This window comes from Sarcophilus harrisii, chromosome 1 (genome assembly GCF_902635505.1).
Source record: "Sarcophilus harrisii chromosome 1, mSarHar1.11, whole genome shotgun sequence".
Lineage (NCBI taxonomy): Eukaryota > Metazoa > Chordata > Mammalia > Dasyuromorphia > Dasyuridae > Sarcophilus > Sarcophilus harrisii.
Window position 1 is genome coordinate 97,792,012 of NC_045426.1, and position 16,959 is coordinate 97,808,970.

A 16,959-nucleotide genomic window follows, 5' to 3' on the forward strand; every position below is an offset into this window, starting at 1 on the left:
AAAAGCAGAAAAAAAATAGGTGAACATTATATGTTGATTTACATTCAGTCTCTATAGTTCTCTGGATGTAGATGATGTTAGTAACATAGAAATGCTGATGATTTGTGTAGGAGTTTCTTTGTATACGGCAACTTTGCTAGTTGTTAATTGTTTCAAGTAGTTTTTTGGTTGATTCTCTAAATTTACCATCATATCATGTGCAATGAAAAACAGTTTTATTTTCTCATTGCTTACTCTTAATTCCTTTATTTTTCTTTTCTTATTGCGAAAACCAATATTTCTAGATTAAATAAGAGTGGTGATAATGGGTTTCCTTGTTTCACTCCTGATCTGATTGGGGATGTATCTAGTTCTGCCCATTACAAATAATGCTTGGTGGTGGTTTTAGATAGATACAACTTATCATTTTAAGGAAAACTCCATTTATTCCTATGTTCTCTATAGTTTGTTTATTTTTTTTTAATAGGAAAGGTTGCTGTATTTAATCAAAAACTTTTTCTGCACCTATTGAGATTATCATGTGATTTCTGTTAGTTCCATTATTAATATGGGCAATTTTGCCAATAGTTTCCTCTTTTTTTTTAATATATTAAACCAGCCCTGCAATCCTGGTGTAAATCTCACCTCTTCGTAGTACATTATATTGCTGATAAATTGTTGTAATCTTTTTGTTAATGTTTCATTTAAAATTTTTGCATCAATATTAGGGAGATTGGGAATTCATTAGGGAGAATAATTTTCTGTCTCTGTTTTGACTTTTCCTGGTTTGTGTATCAGCACCACATTTATGTCATAGAAGATATTTGGCAGGACACCTTTTTTGCTTATTTTTCCAAATAGTTTATCTAGTATTGGAATTAATTGTTCTTTAAGGGTTTGGTTAAATTCACTTGTAAATCCATCTGACCTGGAGGTTTTTCATAGGGAGTTCATAGATGATTTGCTGATTTTTTCCCCCTAAAAAATAGGAATATTAAAGTAATTTATTTCTTCTGCTGTTAATCTGGGCAATTAATATTTTTGTAAATACTCATCCATTTCAATTAGATTGTCAATTTTGTTGGGATATAGTTCGGCAAAATAGCTTTTAATTATTGCTTTGATTTCTTTTTCTTTGGTGGTAAATTCACTCTTTCATTTTTGATGTTGGTAAGTTTTTTTCCTTTCCTATTTCTAATCAAATAAACCAAATATTTATCTATTTTGTTAATTTTTTCATAAAACCAACTCTTAATTTATTAATAAGTTTAATAATTTTCTTACTTTCAATTTTATTAATCTCTTTTTTGATTTTCAGAATTTCTAACTTGGTATTGAATTGGAGTTCATAATTTATTTTTATATTTTGTTGCTGTTCATTTACATTCACTAATTTCTTTCTCTATTTTATTAATATACATATTTAGTGATATAAAATTTCTGCTATTTTCCATAAGAACTGCTTTGGCTCTATTCCAAAAGTTTTGATATGTTGTCTTATTATTGTCATTCTCACCGATGAAATTATTGATCATTTTTCTCCACACACTTCATACTGTAGAAAGTATAGTTCAATTACAAAAGAAAATAGAATACCCAAATTCAGAAATAAAACAACCAAGTAAGATAATTAAAAATTCTAAGGAAGCTAAGTGTTAGATAGATTTTTTAAAAATTTCAAATGTTTTGAATCTAAAGTTCTTTTAAAATTGGACTATTCTTGCTGATTTCCCCTCCATTTGACTGATACTGGTTTCACTCTTCCATCATGGTGACAGATGAAAATTATTGATTTCTCCAAGACAGAGATAAATTATGTTTAAGTTTTGCTCAGCAGATCATTATGTGCCAACTTAATTGTTCTAGTCTTCTAATTCTGGGCTTATTCAAAATTACCCTGATATTATGACTGGATTATAGCACTTCACATCTATGGTTACTTAATATCTTATCTAATTGAATATTCTAAGTGTACTATTTAAACATACATTTCCCTCCTATTCCCCCCATACTTACCTTTTCATTAGTGTTAAGTTCCTAATATGGTAAAGAGTTTGATATTGGCTAGTATTCTTTGTCTCTGGGCAGATTAGAATGTAAATCCAGAATCCCAGCCAATAGCAGGAAGGACCAGGAAGGGATTGGGGTGGGGGCTTTCATGTTAAGGTCTATATAATCCTGTGTTTTGCAGTTTGCACTTTGCACTCCTTTACTAATGACACCTTGATTGTTGGGAATTGCCCTTTCTCATGAGACTATTATACATCCTTTTTGCTTTTTACTTAGAAAGTCTCTTATTTTAGGAGGTAGTGGTGGAGCTAAGATGGCAGAGAGCAAACATGACTTTCTCTGACCTCATCTGACTTTCTCTCAAACCAACAGCAGATTAAGACTCTAAACTGGTTTTGGAGTTAAAGAACCCAAAAATATTTGGAGTACAACACATTCCCAGAAGAAGATACCTTGGAAGAACATAAGAAAAGGTCTGTTTCAAAGAGGCAGGGGACAGTCTGTTGAGACCAGACTGCAGCACACGGAGACTGGGGCAAGAAGCTGGGGCTGTGAATCAGAGCATTGCAGCTTCCACTCACCTGGGAATCTTCTGTGAGCCTCTTAGGCTACTCTATCCTGGTTGCAAGCAGGTGGTTTGGCAGATTTGCTACAAAAGGCAAATTGTAGCCCACTGAGCCCTGGAAGAATGCTGTATCTAGTTGCAATTACCCAGCACCAGAAGTCAATAAACAGAACTGCCCCAGGGCAAATTAAATCAGCTGTCACTGCTTTGCATTGAGCAGACCTCAACTCTTTTAAAAATGAGTAAAAAACTAAAAAGAACTCTCATCATAGACAGCTTTTATGGAGAGAGAGAACAGACCTCAAATCATGAGGTTCCTAAAGTTAAAGCAACTTCAGATAAAGCCCCAAAGAGAGATATGAACTTGTCCCCATTTCACAAGGCTTTCTTAGAAGATTGCATAAAGGATCTTAAAAGAGAATTAGAAGAAAAATGGGGAAAGGAAATGAGATCACTGCAAGAAGGAATGGGAAAAGCATGTAATGCACCACAAAATATATATGAAAAAGATACCAATTCATTGAAAAACAAAATCTGTAAAATGGAAAAAAAAATGCAATGAATAAAATAATTCATTTGGCCAAATACAAAAGGAGCTAAAAAAGGTAAGTGAAGAAAATTAGAATTGAGCAAATGGAAGTGAATGACTCAATAAGACTTCAAGAATCAGTCAAATAAAAACCAAAAAAAGTAGAAAATATGAAATACCTCCTAGGAAAAACAATTGACCTGGAAAATAGATCTAGGAGAGACAATCTAAGGATTATTGAACTTCCTGAAAGCTATTGTGTGGTTCGGAAATGGTGAGGGGTCACCATTTAATAAAAAAAAGCAGGAGAAATCTCTAGAAGCAAAGCAAAGTTTATTTTATATTCTCTTGAGCAGGTGATCGAAGCTCGGAGGAAGCACCTCCTGTGGGTAGAGTTAACACTTTAGTCCCTAATGCAAATGCCCCCTCCCACCACTGACCCTCTGAGGATCTTACATTCTAAACTAGGAAACTACCCAAGAAATTGAACTTGACCAATAAGTTCATAGTTGCCCATATTTGAAATAGGGAGAAAATGATGTCAATGTCATGGGAGGATAGCAGGAAGGGGACTTAAGTATGCCCTTCGGTAAATGCTCAAAGTCCTTCAGGCCTACTCAAACTCTGAAGCAGATGAAGGCTTACTCAATTTTCACAACTGTCTTGAAAGATTTCCCCTCATCTCATTCACTATGCTGAGAAAAAAAAAAAAAGAACCTAGACATTATCTTACAGGAAATCATAAAGGAAAACTGCCCTGATATCAAAGAATCAAAAGGTAAAATAGCCTTTGAAAGAATTCACCAATCATCTCCTGAAAGAAATCCCAAAATTAAATTCCCAAGGAATATCATGGCTAAATTTCAGAACTATAGCACCAAGGAAAAGATATTGCAAGCAGCCAGAAAGAAACAATTTAAATACCGAGGACCCACAATTAGGATTACCTAGGACCTAGCAACTTCCACTTTAAAGGATGGAAGGGCCTGGAATCTGACATTCTGAAAGGCAAAGAAACTTGGATTACAACCAAGAATAAACTATCCAGCTAAAATGAGCATTATATTTCTGGGAAGAAGATAGACATTCAATGATATAGATGAATTTCACCTATTTCTAATGAAAAGACCAGAACTGAGAGTCTCTGATTTTAATTTGAGTAAGGGCTACTACCTTATACACTTTCTTCCTCCCCTCTTTCCCTCTTTTCCTTTTTACCTTCTTCCTTCATCTCTTTTTAATTCCTGCCCTCTCTCTCCTTTCCTCCTTTCCTCCCTCTAGCCACATTGGGCATCATAATGCCCAATTATGGGCATTTCTACAGATACTTTTAAAATTATGTTTTCTCTCTCTTGCATGTCTGAAAGCTCCCAAAATATCTTGGGGTTTACTGACTAGACTTATTTTTTTAAGATCTATCTCTCAAACCCAAACCAATACGATTCTCATTGACCACCAATAAATCCTAGAGCAAGCCCAGTTAGTCATTGTTAAAGTCCTGATTGACTCAGATTGAATGTAAATATCAGTCATTCTTGGTTAAGTCAGAAACCCTTTTCCTCCTCCCAGATTCATCCATTCATTTATTTATATTCTTTTGGACTGGATGAAACAGGAGATTCTGGGCCTGAATTGCTACTTAACCTTAATCACAAAATGAGTGTGACTTCAGTCAAACTGAGACCTGTTAAAGACCTTAGTTTAAAAAGTCCAAAGTCTCCCTCTGCATCCTGAGCCATCTCCAGTAGTCCTGATCTATATCTGGTCACATTCCTAGATGGCTCTGGAGGGGAAAGTGAGCCAGGTGACCTTGCCCAGCCCTCCTTCCCTTAAATCCAATTTACTTGCATGCCATGGTATCATCTCCCTGATGTCTTGTTCCTCTTTGAGAGCAAAGGACAAACAACAACAATCTTCCATAAAAAGGGCAGAGGGAAATGTTTGTAGGATTATTTAATATAACTCCATTATGAGGATGTGAATTCTCTTTCCAAATTACAACCATGAAACCAGAATTTTCAAAAAGGAAAATTAGAGCTATTCTCATTCATCATCTCTAAAATCAAATGATATTCATAGAGATCAGTCCAAAGTTCATAAAGACTCCTCTCTGTCCCTTCTTTCCTCCTGGCTCTACAGACAGACAGATAAATAAATAAATGAATGAACGAATAAATAAATAAATAGATGAGTGAATGAATTGATAGCAACTCATTGACATTTATTTATTTATCTATTTCTTGACCTCTTTCTCCCTCAGGAAAGACTATTCTTAATTCTTAATCAAGAGTTCTAAACATTCTGCCTTCACAAACTTTGGCCAAAGTCATTAATGTTTCTATGCCCTCCTGGATGTTGAGAAAAGACTCAATTCTTTCTTAAACCAAGATAATTCTAACAACCAGAGTATGCTTCATTTGCATTACAAATACAGTATTTAATAGGCTACTTAACCACTCTCCCTCCTTTAATACTTTAAAGAAAAAAAAAACAAAAACAGACTGGGATATTTGATGGGCTTTTTCTAAATTCTTTGTTGGAAAAAAAAAAAGGCTGACTTCTCCAAATAACTGTATTTTGATATGAGAAACTCTGGGGAAGCCCCAAGTTTACTGGAGTCTCTCCAAGGGAATGCACATGCAAGCTTCCAACTCTTTGGCTTCTCTTTCTAGTTTCTGGCTAAGCCTGGATGAGCACCTGCACATTGTTATGAGCCTCCTGAAATTCCCTCTGTAACTGGCCTTTTGGGGCCTGAGGTTTATGGATCTTCTGCCTCCATAGAAATCTTGGAGGAGTCTTACACCTACCATTCTGTTATAGGGCAGTCATTGTGGGCAGCACAAAAGACAAGTCTAATTGGATTATTTCTATTCTGTCACCAACTGACATTATTTAGTACCACTGAGGGACCAGATTTCTTTTGTCTCTATTTTTACTCTTTCATGTATTTGTTCCCTTCAGTAGAAAATAGGCTCATTGTAAAACGTAATCATGTTACTCTTTCTATCTATGTCCCTAGCATTTAGCATAGTTCCTGGAATATAGGCTAATATATATTTATTGAATGGCTGATTGCTATTTATTAGGAATCTAGTAAATGCTGTTTAATTGATTGATCAGTTAAACTTTGGCAATCTTTACTGGGTCTGAGTTTCTTTTCCCTTCCAAAAATGGCAAGTTTAAGTGAAATTCTCAAACGTCCTTCCCTCATTCCCCAAGGCAAAATTACTCTCCTCTCACAGAATTCTCCCCTTTCTTCTCTAACACCTCTGATCTTACCCTTCCCTTTTGTAGCTATGATACCATCTACCAATATGCCATCTCCTTTTTAGTCTGTTCCCTAACTTGTGGAGCAGGAAAGTGTGGGTGGAGGAGCGTGATGGATAGCAATACCTTTGTTATCTTGTTCTGTGGAATAGACAACCGAAATTAAGCATGAGTTTTCTGGATTTCAGGCATCATTTGTGACCTTTTATGATCTCCAAAGAACTGGAAAATTTCCCACACCTGGCCTCTTTTCAATTTTTCCTGTCTCCAGCTGATACAATATCCACAGCCGGTTCAGTCCTTTGACTTCCAGCCAAGAAGCTACAGTTCCCTAAGCAGATCAGAGTGAGATCAGGTCAGAACCCACAGCAAAAGTCCTCTTTGGGCAAAACTTGTCAGGAGAGATGGACTCCAGCCCAGCCTAGGAAAAAAGCAGCTTTGGGGATTGGTTCTACAAATAGTTACTTTGGAAATTCCATTCAAATCTACCCCCAGCTCCCCAAATCTAAAGTCTTTGGCTCAGCTTTCTATTTGATTTTTGGTCTCTGAGTATAAACGTTTTTTAAATGTCCAGTTTTTCTATAGAAGAGGCAAATGATCCTATTAACAAAGAATTTCCTGAAGATTTAAAAATGGAATTTACCAAATATTTATTAAACTCTAGGGATAAAAAGACAGAACTCAATGAGACTTTGCCCTCAAAGAGATGAAACTCTCTTTTCTTAATGAGTATCTCACATTCTCATTTTACAGATATGGAAACAGAGCCAGAAAGTCACATAATTAAATAGTAACAGGTAAAATTAGAACTAAGATCTTCTCTTCCTTCCTTTCTTCCATGCTTCCTTCCATTCTTCCACCTTTCCTTCCATCCTTGCTTCCTACTTTGCTTCCTTGCTTTTATGATACAACTCTTTTTTTCCCCCTCCTTAACTCCATCTCACTATAGTGGAAGCAGATTGATCCTACCATACCTCTTTTTTTCTCAGTCCTTTTCAGTTTTCTGTCTTTGGCTCAGTCCTTAAAAAAACAAAACAAAACAAACAAACAAACAACAACAACAACAACAACAACAAAAAAGGCCCTGGGATTTTGTTCCATATTTCCTTTCCTTGAAGAAACCTTAAAAAAAAAGTAAATTCTTTGAAAGAATCCAATTTCCTACATCCTAAGAGACAGGGAAAGAAGGATATGAGGAAAGTAAAATACTGAGCCCCCATTGGTATTGACATATTTGCCAGAAGAGCTGGCATATACTATCAATGTATGGCTTAGGAACTATATGATATAGAGATAGTAAGGGTGTAAATAATTACCAAGTCTGATTCAAATATTCTTCAGAAAAGGAAATTTAGGAACAGAGAATGTCTTGCCTGCACTTATACAAGTATTAAATCACAAGGTCAGGATTCTAGGTTCTCTCAACTTAGTGTTCTTTATATAATAAGTTGATGTTCACATTCAGGTGTGTAAATGTATATATGGGAAGGGTAATGACAGTTGATGGAAGGTATAAGAGCATTAGGTTCTCTTACTAGGTGTATACTTCAATGATAGCACAGATGAAAAATTCATTTTGTATATTACTCAGGCCTGAGGAACACTGAGATGAGCCAGTTTTCATGACCAAGACATTTGCAACAATAACCTAAGAATATCTTCAAGATCAATATCATCTTTGCAAAGAAATCTAATAAAATCACAGTCAATTTGTTTCAAAACAGTAGATTCTTAGCATTTGTTGCATTGTATAGACTAATAAAAAGTATTTTTATCAAGAGCTATGGAAAACCCTTTCTTAAGATTCCTGAGCAATGGAAATAGTTGTCAATTGACCCATAATAGTTTATGGGTAGCCTGGTTCTTTGTCCAATGACTCAGTGCATTTTTACAATTGGAAAAGAAACATGTTTTCCAATATCTGTTTCCTTCCAGAATACACAGGGTATACTTGTAAAACCAATATTTTGTGTCATTTTTAAGATATCCAGATTAAAATATCAAGCAAAAATGTTTTACATTTCAACAAATTCAATATAGTATTATTTTGTGGAAATGGACCTTTTAAAATCTGAATGCAATTTTTTAAATCCAAATCAAAAGGATGACTTAAAGTAGATTGATAAAATGATTGCATTAATGAATAAGAAAATATTCATTGTGATTAATGTACCAAAAAATGTGTTAAGTCCCAAGGATATAAATTCACAAATTAAGACAATCTTTGATAGGAAAAAGTTTGCATTTTAATTGGAGAAAACTAAAAACACAGGGGAGTAATTGCCAGGTAAGAGCAATTTGTGCCCTAAAGTTACAGGAATGATAAATGAGGCCATCAGAGAGTAAATTGACAGAGCAAATATACATCTTCAAGAGAAATATTTAACAAGTTGTTGAATTACACCTAATAGGAATTAAAATGAAATAATAGAAGTGAAAGTGAATAAAAGAGATTTGGAGAGAAGGGAGAGAATTAGGTGAAAAGAATGCTTGTGAATTCTTGATGTCAACAAGATGATATGGAATCGTAGCTATGACATTGTTATTTCTGTTCCCCCTCAAGGTACAAAAACATATAAGGACAGAATAACCAGAAAATTATAAAGGCAATATGCCACAGTGGAAAGGGAGCTGGAGTTGGAGTCAAAGCTCCTTGTCTTTCCACTTAGTAACTGTAGAATCTTAGACAAGTGTTCTCTAGGCTGCAGTTTCATTATACTGTCTCTGAGATCCTTTCTAGCCTTAGAATTAAGATCTATTAATTTTATTTTTTTATCTTGCATTTTTAGTTTATTTTGTCATACATCCCCTAATCTGTTTTAATTTACATTAATTTAATTTTTATTGAATTGAAGATAAAATAAGAAAAAACAGAATAAAAATGAAAGAAAAGAAAGACAAAATAAAGCAAAACATTGTCATGTACCCAGCAGAATATCAGGGAGAACTCAAAATATATAACAATAAATTTCTTTTTTCAGGAAAGCATGTATAATAATAAATTATATTCATTAGTGTTTTTCTTTCCTTTGCTTCCTTAAGGTTGTTCTTTTGTTCTCTGTTGTACACTTTTCATTTTATTCTTTTATACCCCTTTCATCCCCTCTCATTTCTCCCAATCTGCCTACAGGACAGTTAAACACAAATATATGTATATATAATTAAAGACACATACACATTCATACCCATTCATGCATCAGCACATAAACACATATCTACATATATACATGCAAAGTTATATATATGCATAGCCACATATACTCACACACATTTTTACTCATATGTAAACATGCATTTAAAACAATATTAATGGGGAGCTAAATGACACAGTGGATAGAGCACCAACCTTGAAGTCAGGAAGACCTGAGTTCAAATCCAGCCTCAGACACTTAATACTTCCTAGCTATGTGACCTTGGACAAGTCACTTAAACCCAGTTGCCTCAGCAAAACGAATAAACAAAAACAAAACAAAAATAACCCAACAATATTAATATGGCTAGCACCATGTAGATTTCTCTCTTGACTGAATCTTTATCTAAGACCAATGATTATTAGTCCTACTTTTTTTTCCTAATAAATTCTACTCCTGATCCTTGTTGTAGAGTTTGTATAAGTCTCTTATCTCCTATCCCAGATAACTTTTACATTAATTCTGCTCCTAATTGGTCTTGCTATTACTTAACCTCCCCCCACCGCTAGATCCCTCCCTTATCTTCTTCCCCCACCCTTTACTTCTCCCTACATTCCATTCCAATTAATCTACATCTTATCCCACCCTTTTGTTAATCTAAACACCCTTCTGTACACTACCTTATTTTATGCCATGCTTGCTCCTCATTTATCCCTTTCTCATTAATCTATACACCTTAAACCACTACCATTATTCTACAAAACCATCTATAATCTACCTTATTCTTTGTTCCTTGCCCATCTCCACACCTTGTCCCACTGCCATAACTACACACTCTTCTATACCCCACTTTATCCTATTCTTCCCCTCCCCCCCTTTATCTCTTTATAAATTTTGATGGGTGCTATACCCTTCATGGTATATATGTGGTGTTACCAATTTAACCTACTTCTGATATGAGTAGATTTTCAGAACAAAAGTCCTCTTTCCCTCTTTACTGTCTCCATGTCTATTTTTCCTCTATAACATACTTACTACTTTTACCTTTTCCTAGACAGTTTTGCTTTGTAGTGTCAGATCACATTCAAAAAACATAAGTAATTTATCCATGTTAAGTTCCTTGAAATTAATCTTTGATATTGATTTTTATATGTTAATTTTTTCTCTTAAGTTTGTGTTTGAGACAAAGCCCTGAAAATCTGCAAGTTTATTGAATGGATATTTTTATTTAATTCAATATTTTGGATAATTTTGCTGAATATGATATTTTTGACCACAGGCCTAGTTTTTTTTGATTGCAGGGATATATATTCCAGAATGTGTGATTTTTTTATTATGGCTACTGATAAATCCTGTACAATTCTAATTGTAGCTCAAGCATATTTGAATTGTTTCTTTTCCCCTGTTGTTTTTTTTTTTTTAATTTTTCTCTTTCATTTGGGTTTTTTCCAAACTTGGCAATAATATTCCTATGAGTTTTCCACAAAGGATTTCATTGAGGTGTGAATGGTGGATTTTTTTCTATTTCTACTTCCCCTTTCTGTTCTATCATTTCAGGATATTTTTCTTGGATTATTTCTTGCATTATTATGTCAAGGTTCTTTTTTTGGTTACAATTTTTGAGTAGTCTAATTATTCTTTTATTTTTCTCTTCTTAATGTGTTCCTCAGATCCATTGTTTTTCTTATGTTTCACATGCTATTTTATTTTTTCATTCTTTACATTTTGTTACTTTGTTACTTGGCTTCCCCTTGCCCAATTCTAATTTTCAAGAAATTATTTTCTCCTTTATGATTCTGTATTGCCTTTTCTAGTCGGTTAACATTTTTCCCCCATAGTCTTGCTTTTATTTTTGCTTTTTTTGGATGGCTTTTTAAAATTTATTTTTTAAAGATTTTCCTCAATCTCTTTCATTTGGTTTTTAATTTTTTTTTTTTTTTTTGGATTTTGTTTTTTGTTTTTTTTTTGAGTTCTTCTATGAATTCTCTCTGAGTAGGTAACCATTTAATGTTACTCTTTTGAGTAGAAGAGGCTTTTTTCTTTTACTTCATCATCCTTTTCTGAAGATGAACTTCTGTCTTCTCTATTTCCATGTCTGTTCATTACTTTATTTATTTATTTATTTATAAATGAGAAGTATAACTCTAAACAACTCTAATCCTGGGTTGGGGAGGATAGTGCCTGGTCTTCACCTCAGCTCTCCCCTCTTACTTGGAACCCCAAACCAAAAGCTCCACACTCCTGCAAGTGCCCGCAGCCAGCAGTGTCCCTGTCCCCTTGCTTCTGCACTCATTGGGTACTGATTCCTTCTTGCACAGGACTGAGTCTGTGCAGCACAGCTGAGCCTGGAGTTCTTAATCAGCTGAGGTTCTCTCAGTCTGTCTGGACTCAGCCTCCAACTCCCTAGGCTGTGCAGAAGGTGAAAGTCCCAATAGTTGGGACTAAGGCTCTTTTTGAACCCAGCTAGCCCCCAGGCTTCCTCTAGGTCTTTCTGTGGAGCTAACTTGGAGGTGTTTGCATCTCCTTGGAGATGCACCTTGGAGGTAGTGCACCATCCACAGCACTAGGTCTTTCTTTGATCTTCTACAGAAAGATCTTTGTTCTGCCCCAAGTCTTTGTTTTTTAACCAGTCTATGTTCACCCTGAAGCACAAATCGTTAGATTTTTGGGAGAAATCTGGAGAACTTGAATTTTACTTACCTTCATCACTATCTTCCCAGAACCCTGAGTTTATAGGCCAAAATAATCTGTTAATGATTGAGGTGGGGGAAATAGGAGTGGCCACAAAACTGATGACCAGATACTAGAAAGACTTGTGATACCAATCTGGCTTAAAGTCATAAAGTTGGTGGCACTTGTGATAGTATCTGGGTCTGGAGTCAGGAAAATCTGAGTTCAAATGCAGTTTCATCTTCCTGCTAACTCTGTGATCCTGGACAAGATCCTTAACCTCTGTTTGACTCAGTTTTTTTCAGCAGTAAAATTGAAACAATAACACCATCTACCTTGAAAAGTTGTGAGGATTAAATGAATAATTTGAAAAAAGTACCTTTACACAGTAGTTGGCATATGAATACTAATTCCCTTCCTTTTCTTCATAAAGCCATCATGCAAAGGACTGAGTACAAGATAAAGACTCAAGATGACTAAAAAGAGTGCTCCACTCAAAACTAGATTGGAGGGATGTGGGGAGTGCAATTCTGATATTACAAATCCCTGTCATTTACATAAAAATATATATGTCTACATACACATACATAGAAACATGCACATCCACACACAAATTGCAAACAGGTCTCTATCTCAGAGGAGGAAGTAAAGGGGGTGCTTTTTTAGGTTAGCGAGTCTTAAAATGTGGTTTAGTGGTCCTTGGGAATCCCTAAGAACATTTCTAGGGGTCTGAGAGGTTGAAACTATTTTCATAATAACATATCTTAATATAAAATATGGAAAATTTTTACTTGTATGAGCTGATGCAGTTCGAAGGAAGCAAAAACAGGTAAATTTTTATAATAACATTTAAATGAAAACAACAATGAAAGATTTAAGAAGTCTAATCAATGCAATGTCGCAGCACCATTATTCTAGAGGACTAATAATGAAGCATACCACTCACCTCCTTACAGAGAAGTGATGGCCATAGAAATATAATAATTATTATTATCAATCAATCTAAAATGCAGGTGATAGTAACACATACATATATAAATATATATATATATATATGTGATTATATATATAATGTGTATCACCTCTAATGCTGCTTTTTTTTTTTTAGAAAAAGCCATTTATTATTCTAACCTTTATACTTCTTCAAAATACCTAGACATAGCCTTCTCATTCTCTATAAGTTATCACTGACTTCCTTATGTCTATAATTAAACCAGATTTTTCTTAAGCACAAGTTTTAAATAGAAATTTTAAAAATGTATTTCTAGCTAGAAGGGAACTTGGTGTGCCTTTTTAAGGTACATGGTATTGTCATCATGGCTGAATGGATTAACCGGCAGCAGATAATGCTTGAAAGCAATAGGAAATAGAAGTAGCAAAAACCTATCAAATGGTATCAAATGGCACAATAGTGAATAGGTATCTTAAGTGGACCTCCCCACTTCTTACACACAGGCATGGCTCCATTTCAGTACAGTAACCAATTCTTATTCTGTTATAGATAATTTTGTCCCCAAAACCCAGAAAATGAAGAAAAAAATCTTGTATTTTTAAAGAAATGACCAACCTTACAGATGAAATACTAGTTTACTCTCTAAAAGCTGAAACAGCCCCAGAAGATCCTATGTTGCCTTGGGAGAATATATTTCTCTGAATTTAAGAACAATCAGAGTTCATATTTAATATCTATTGGCAAAATATAATGTACCAATTCTAAGAAACCAAATTAAACCTAATGTATTTTATGTGTCAGACTTAACAGTTTTTCTAGGTATCAAATAGCTTTTTCTTAAGTAACTTTTTTTTTTTTAATGGTCTAAGTATCTATGAATCAGAACCATGTGGATTAAATTTTCCTTGAAATACTGTACACCTGGGTTTTCAAAACAAGGAGGGAATGCTTGCCAGTTTGCTTTGATTTTTGCCAAACATGATTTCTGGGGGATTTTTTTTTTTAACATGTTCTAAAATATGGCTAACTTTGCCTCTTTCCTGTTTAGCTATTCAAAACATATGCAGCCAAAGTAACCAATAACCAATAAAATGTTAAATTTGAGAAGTACAAGCAGTTTTATTGTTATTGCTATTAAGAACCAGACAAAGATCTCTGGTATTGCTTTGTGTAATCTCATTTTACAGTTGAAGAAACTGAGGCTTAGTGAGTAAAACAGATTTATTCAAAGTCAGTTGCAGAAATGGGACAAGAACACAACCTTGCTAGTTTTTCCACATTATGTTGCCTCTAAACCAGAGAAAACCACAGCCCATTGTTATTTTTCTTTACTCATAAGATCTTAGAAAATCTAGAAATGCATGTATGCCTTAGGTACTTTACCTAAACACTTCAAGTGACTCAATTTTTTGTGTCCATAGTGAAAAATACAAAGGAAAGAATAGATTTATTACTTATAAGGCAATGTAAGGAATACAACTGGAGTAGCAAACCTTAGAATGAAATCTTTTTGTCCTGTTTCCCATGGTTTAAACCACAGTTCCTCCATAATAGAATGAAAATACTGATTTCTCTGCTCCTCATCTAGTTTCAAACTCTCCAATCTGTTTGGATTGATAAATTCATTTCTTCTTCCTATGCATTTGTTCTTCCTACCCTCTGAACTTTGTAAAGTTCCCTACTGAGCTACTTTAATTGGATTTCTTATGAACTTTTGTCCATTTTGATCTTCTCACAAATACACTGAATTCCCATTATTTGACCCAGGAGCATAACATGCTCTGGAGTATTCTCTTTTCTTTCCCAATGGTCCTAATGCTAAACTCACTGGGAAATGCCCCAGTGACAACATCTGGTCTCATAGACGATCTGTACTCATGAACCAATGACTCAGGACACAGTGGATTCTGGATTCAGGATATGGAATGCAATGATCTCTTTAAGCTATGATAATCTGGGTGTCCTTTATTACCCACTGTTACTTTCTTTTTGGACTACTTAATATCTTTGGATTTTCTTTTGGGAAATTAGGATTCCTTCTGTGGTGATGTTACAGTCAAAAGCCTAGCAAGCCCTTGTGTTTCAGTAAGATCCACCTGGGGCCCAGAACTTAACTTTCTGCACTCAATTTTTATTCTGACTTCATTTTCTCCAGGCCTGTTTTCCTGTCACACCATGCTGAATATTTGAGTACTTGTCTTATGTTGAAAAGATTTTGTCTCAGAACCTATAGCATTTTTGGCACTGCACAGCCAAAAAAAAAAAAAAAATACTAATATTATGAAAACAACTTACATCTGTGATCTACCTGTATGCAAAGTTTACAAAACATTTTCTCCTCATGATACTGTCATAGAATCAAAATTTGAGAGCTTAGACTTCAATAGGCCAATCCTCCCATTTCAGGAAATGTCTATGTTAGATACCTGTCTATAGCCCTGTAGGTAGTAAGTGGTAAAGTTGTGATTAAGACCCGGTCCCTCTGATTCTAAATACATAATTATTTCCATGAGTGTTAAAAGTATTATTAATACTTTCAACTTCACTGAAAGTAAAGCTTTACAAAAAGAAGAGAACTAGATTTTTCAGGGTTTAATGATTTGTTCATTTTCATTGAGGTAGTATATGTGTGTGGTATAAATTGCCTGTGAGCTCTTTGAGAATAGGAGCCGTTTCAATTTTGTCTTTGAATCCCCAGTACCTAGTATGCCTACACCATGATAAACAATTAATAGTATATATACCTGGAGAGCAGCAGTTAATTCTTACCTAGATGTGTCAGCCAATTGCCTAACAGTATCTATGGCGAGGAGAGTTAAAGATTTTTTTTCCATGTCATCCCTACTCCCCACCCCTTCCCTCTTTTGCTCTGCAATAATTTCTAAGATTTAAAAGTTGAACATTCTTTTTATTTTATTTTTATTTTTAATAATAGCTTTTAGTTTTCAAAATATACTCAAAGATAGTTTAACATTCAACCTTGCAAAACCCTGTGTTCCAAGTTTTTCTCCCATTCTTCCCCTCACCCTCTCCCCTAGACAGTAAGCAATCTAATATATGTTAAACATGTGCAATTCTTTTATACAATTTTCCACATTTATTATGATGCACAAGAAAAATCAGATCAAAAAGGAAAAAAAAATTGATGAAGAAAAAACATCAAGCAAACAACAACAAAAAAGGTGCAAGTACTATGTTGTGATCTGTATTCAGTCCTCAAAGTCCTCTCTCTGCATGCAGTTGGCTCTTTTCATCATAAAGCCTTTGAAATTGGCCTGAACCACTTCATTGTTGAAAAGAGCCATGTTCATCAGAGTTGATCATCACATAATTTTGTTGCTACTGTATACTATGTTCTCTTGGTTCTATTCACTTCATTTAGCGTCAGTTCACATAAGTCTCCCCAGGTCTCTCTGAAATAATTCTGCTGATCATTTCCTATGAAACAATAATATTCCATAACATACACATTCCATAAAACATTGAAGTTTCTATGTAGCATTTTTAAAGAAATGTTACCTGGGGAATCTGACAGTGGAGAAAGGGAAGTTCAAGATTGGATGAAAAATATAATAGCTTAGTATATCTCAAGTCACTTGTGGTTTAATATTGGTCCTATGATACTATGGTTGGACAGTAACATGATCTATTTAGAGACTCCTTCTTAATTAACCTTCAGTCTGAGCCTGGAATTGATATTAGTATAATGCTAATATAGCTAGTATAACATGGCGAGGGGGAAAATCTAATGATGTTAAAGTTCATTAATCAAAGTAGTGTCCAGGACAAAGGAGATGATAACACTTCTGTGTTCTTAATTATACCAGCCTGTAATAATGTTAATTCTTTGGTATAT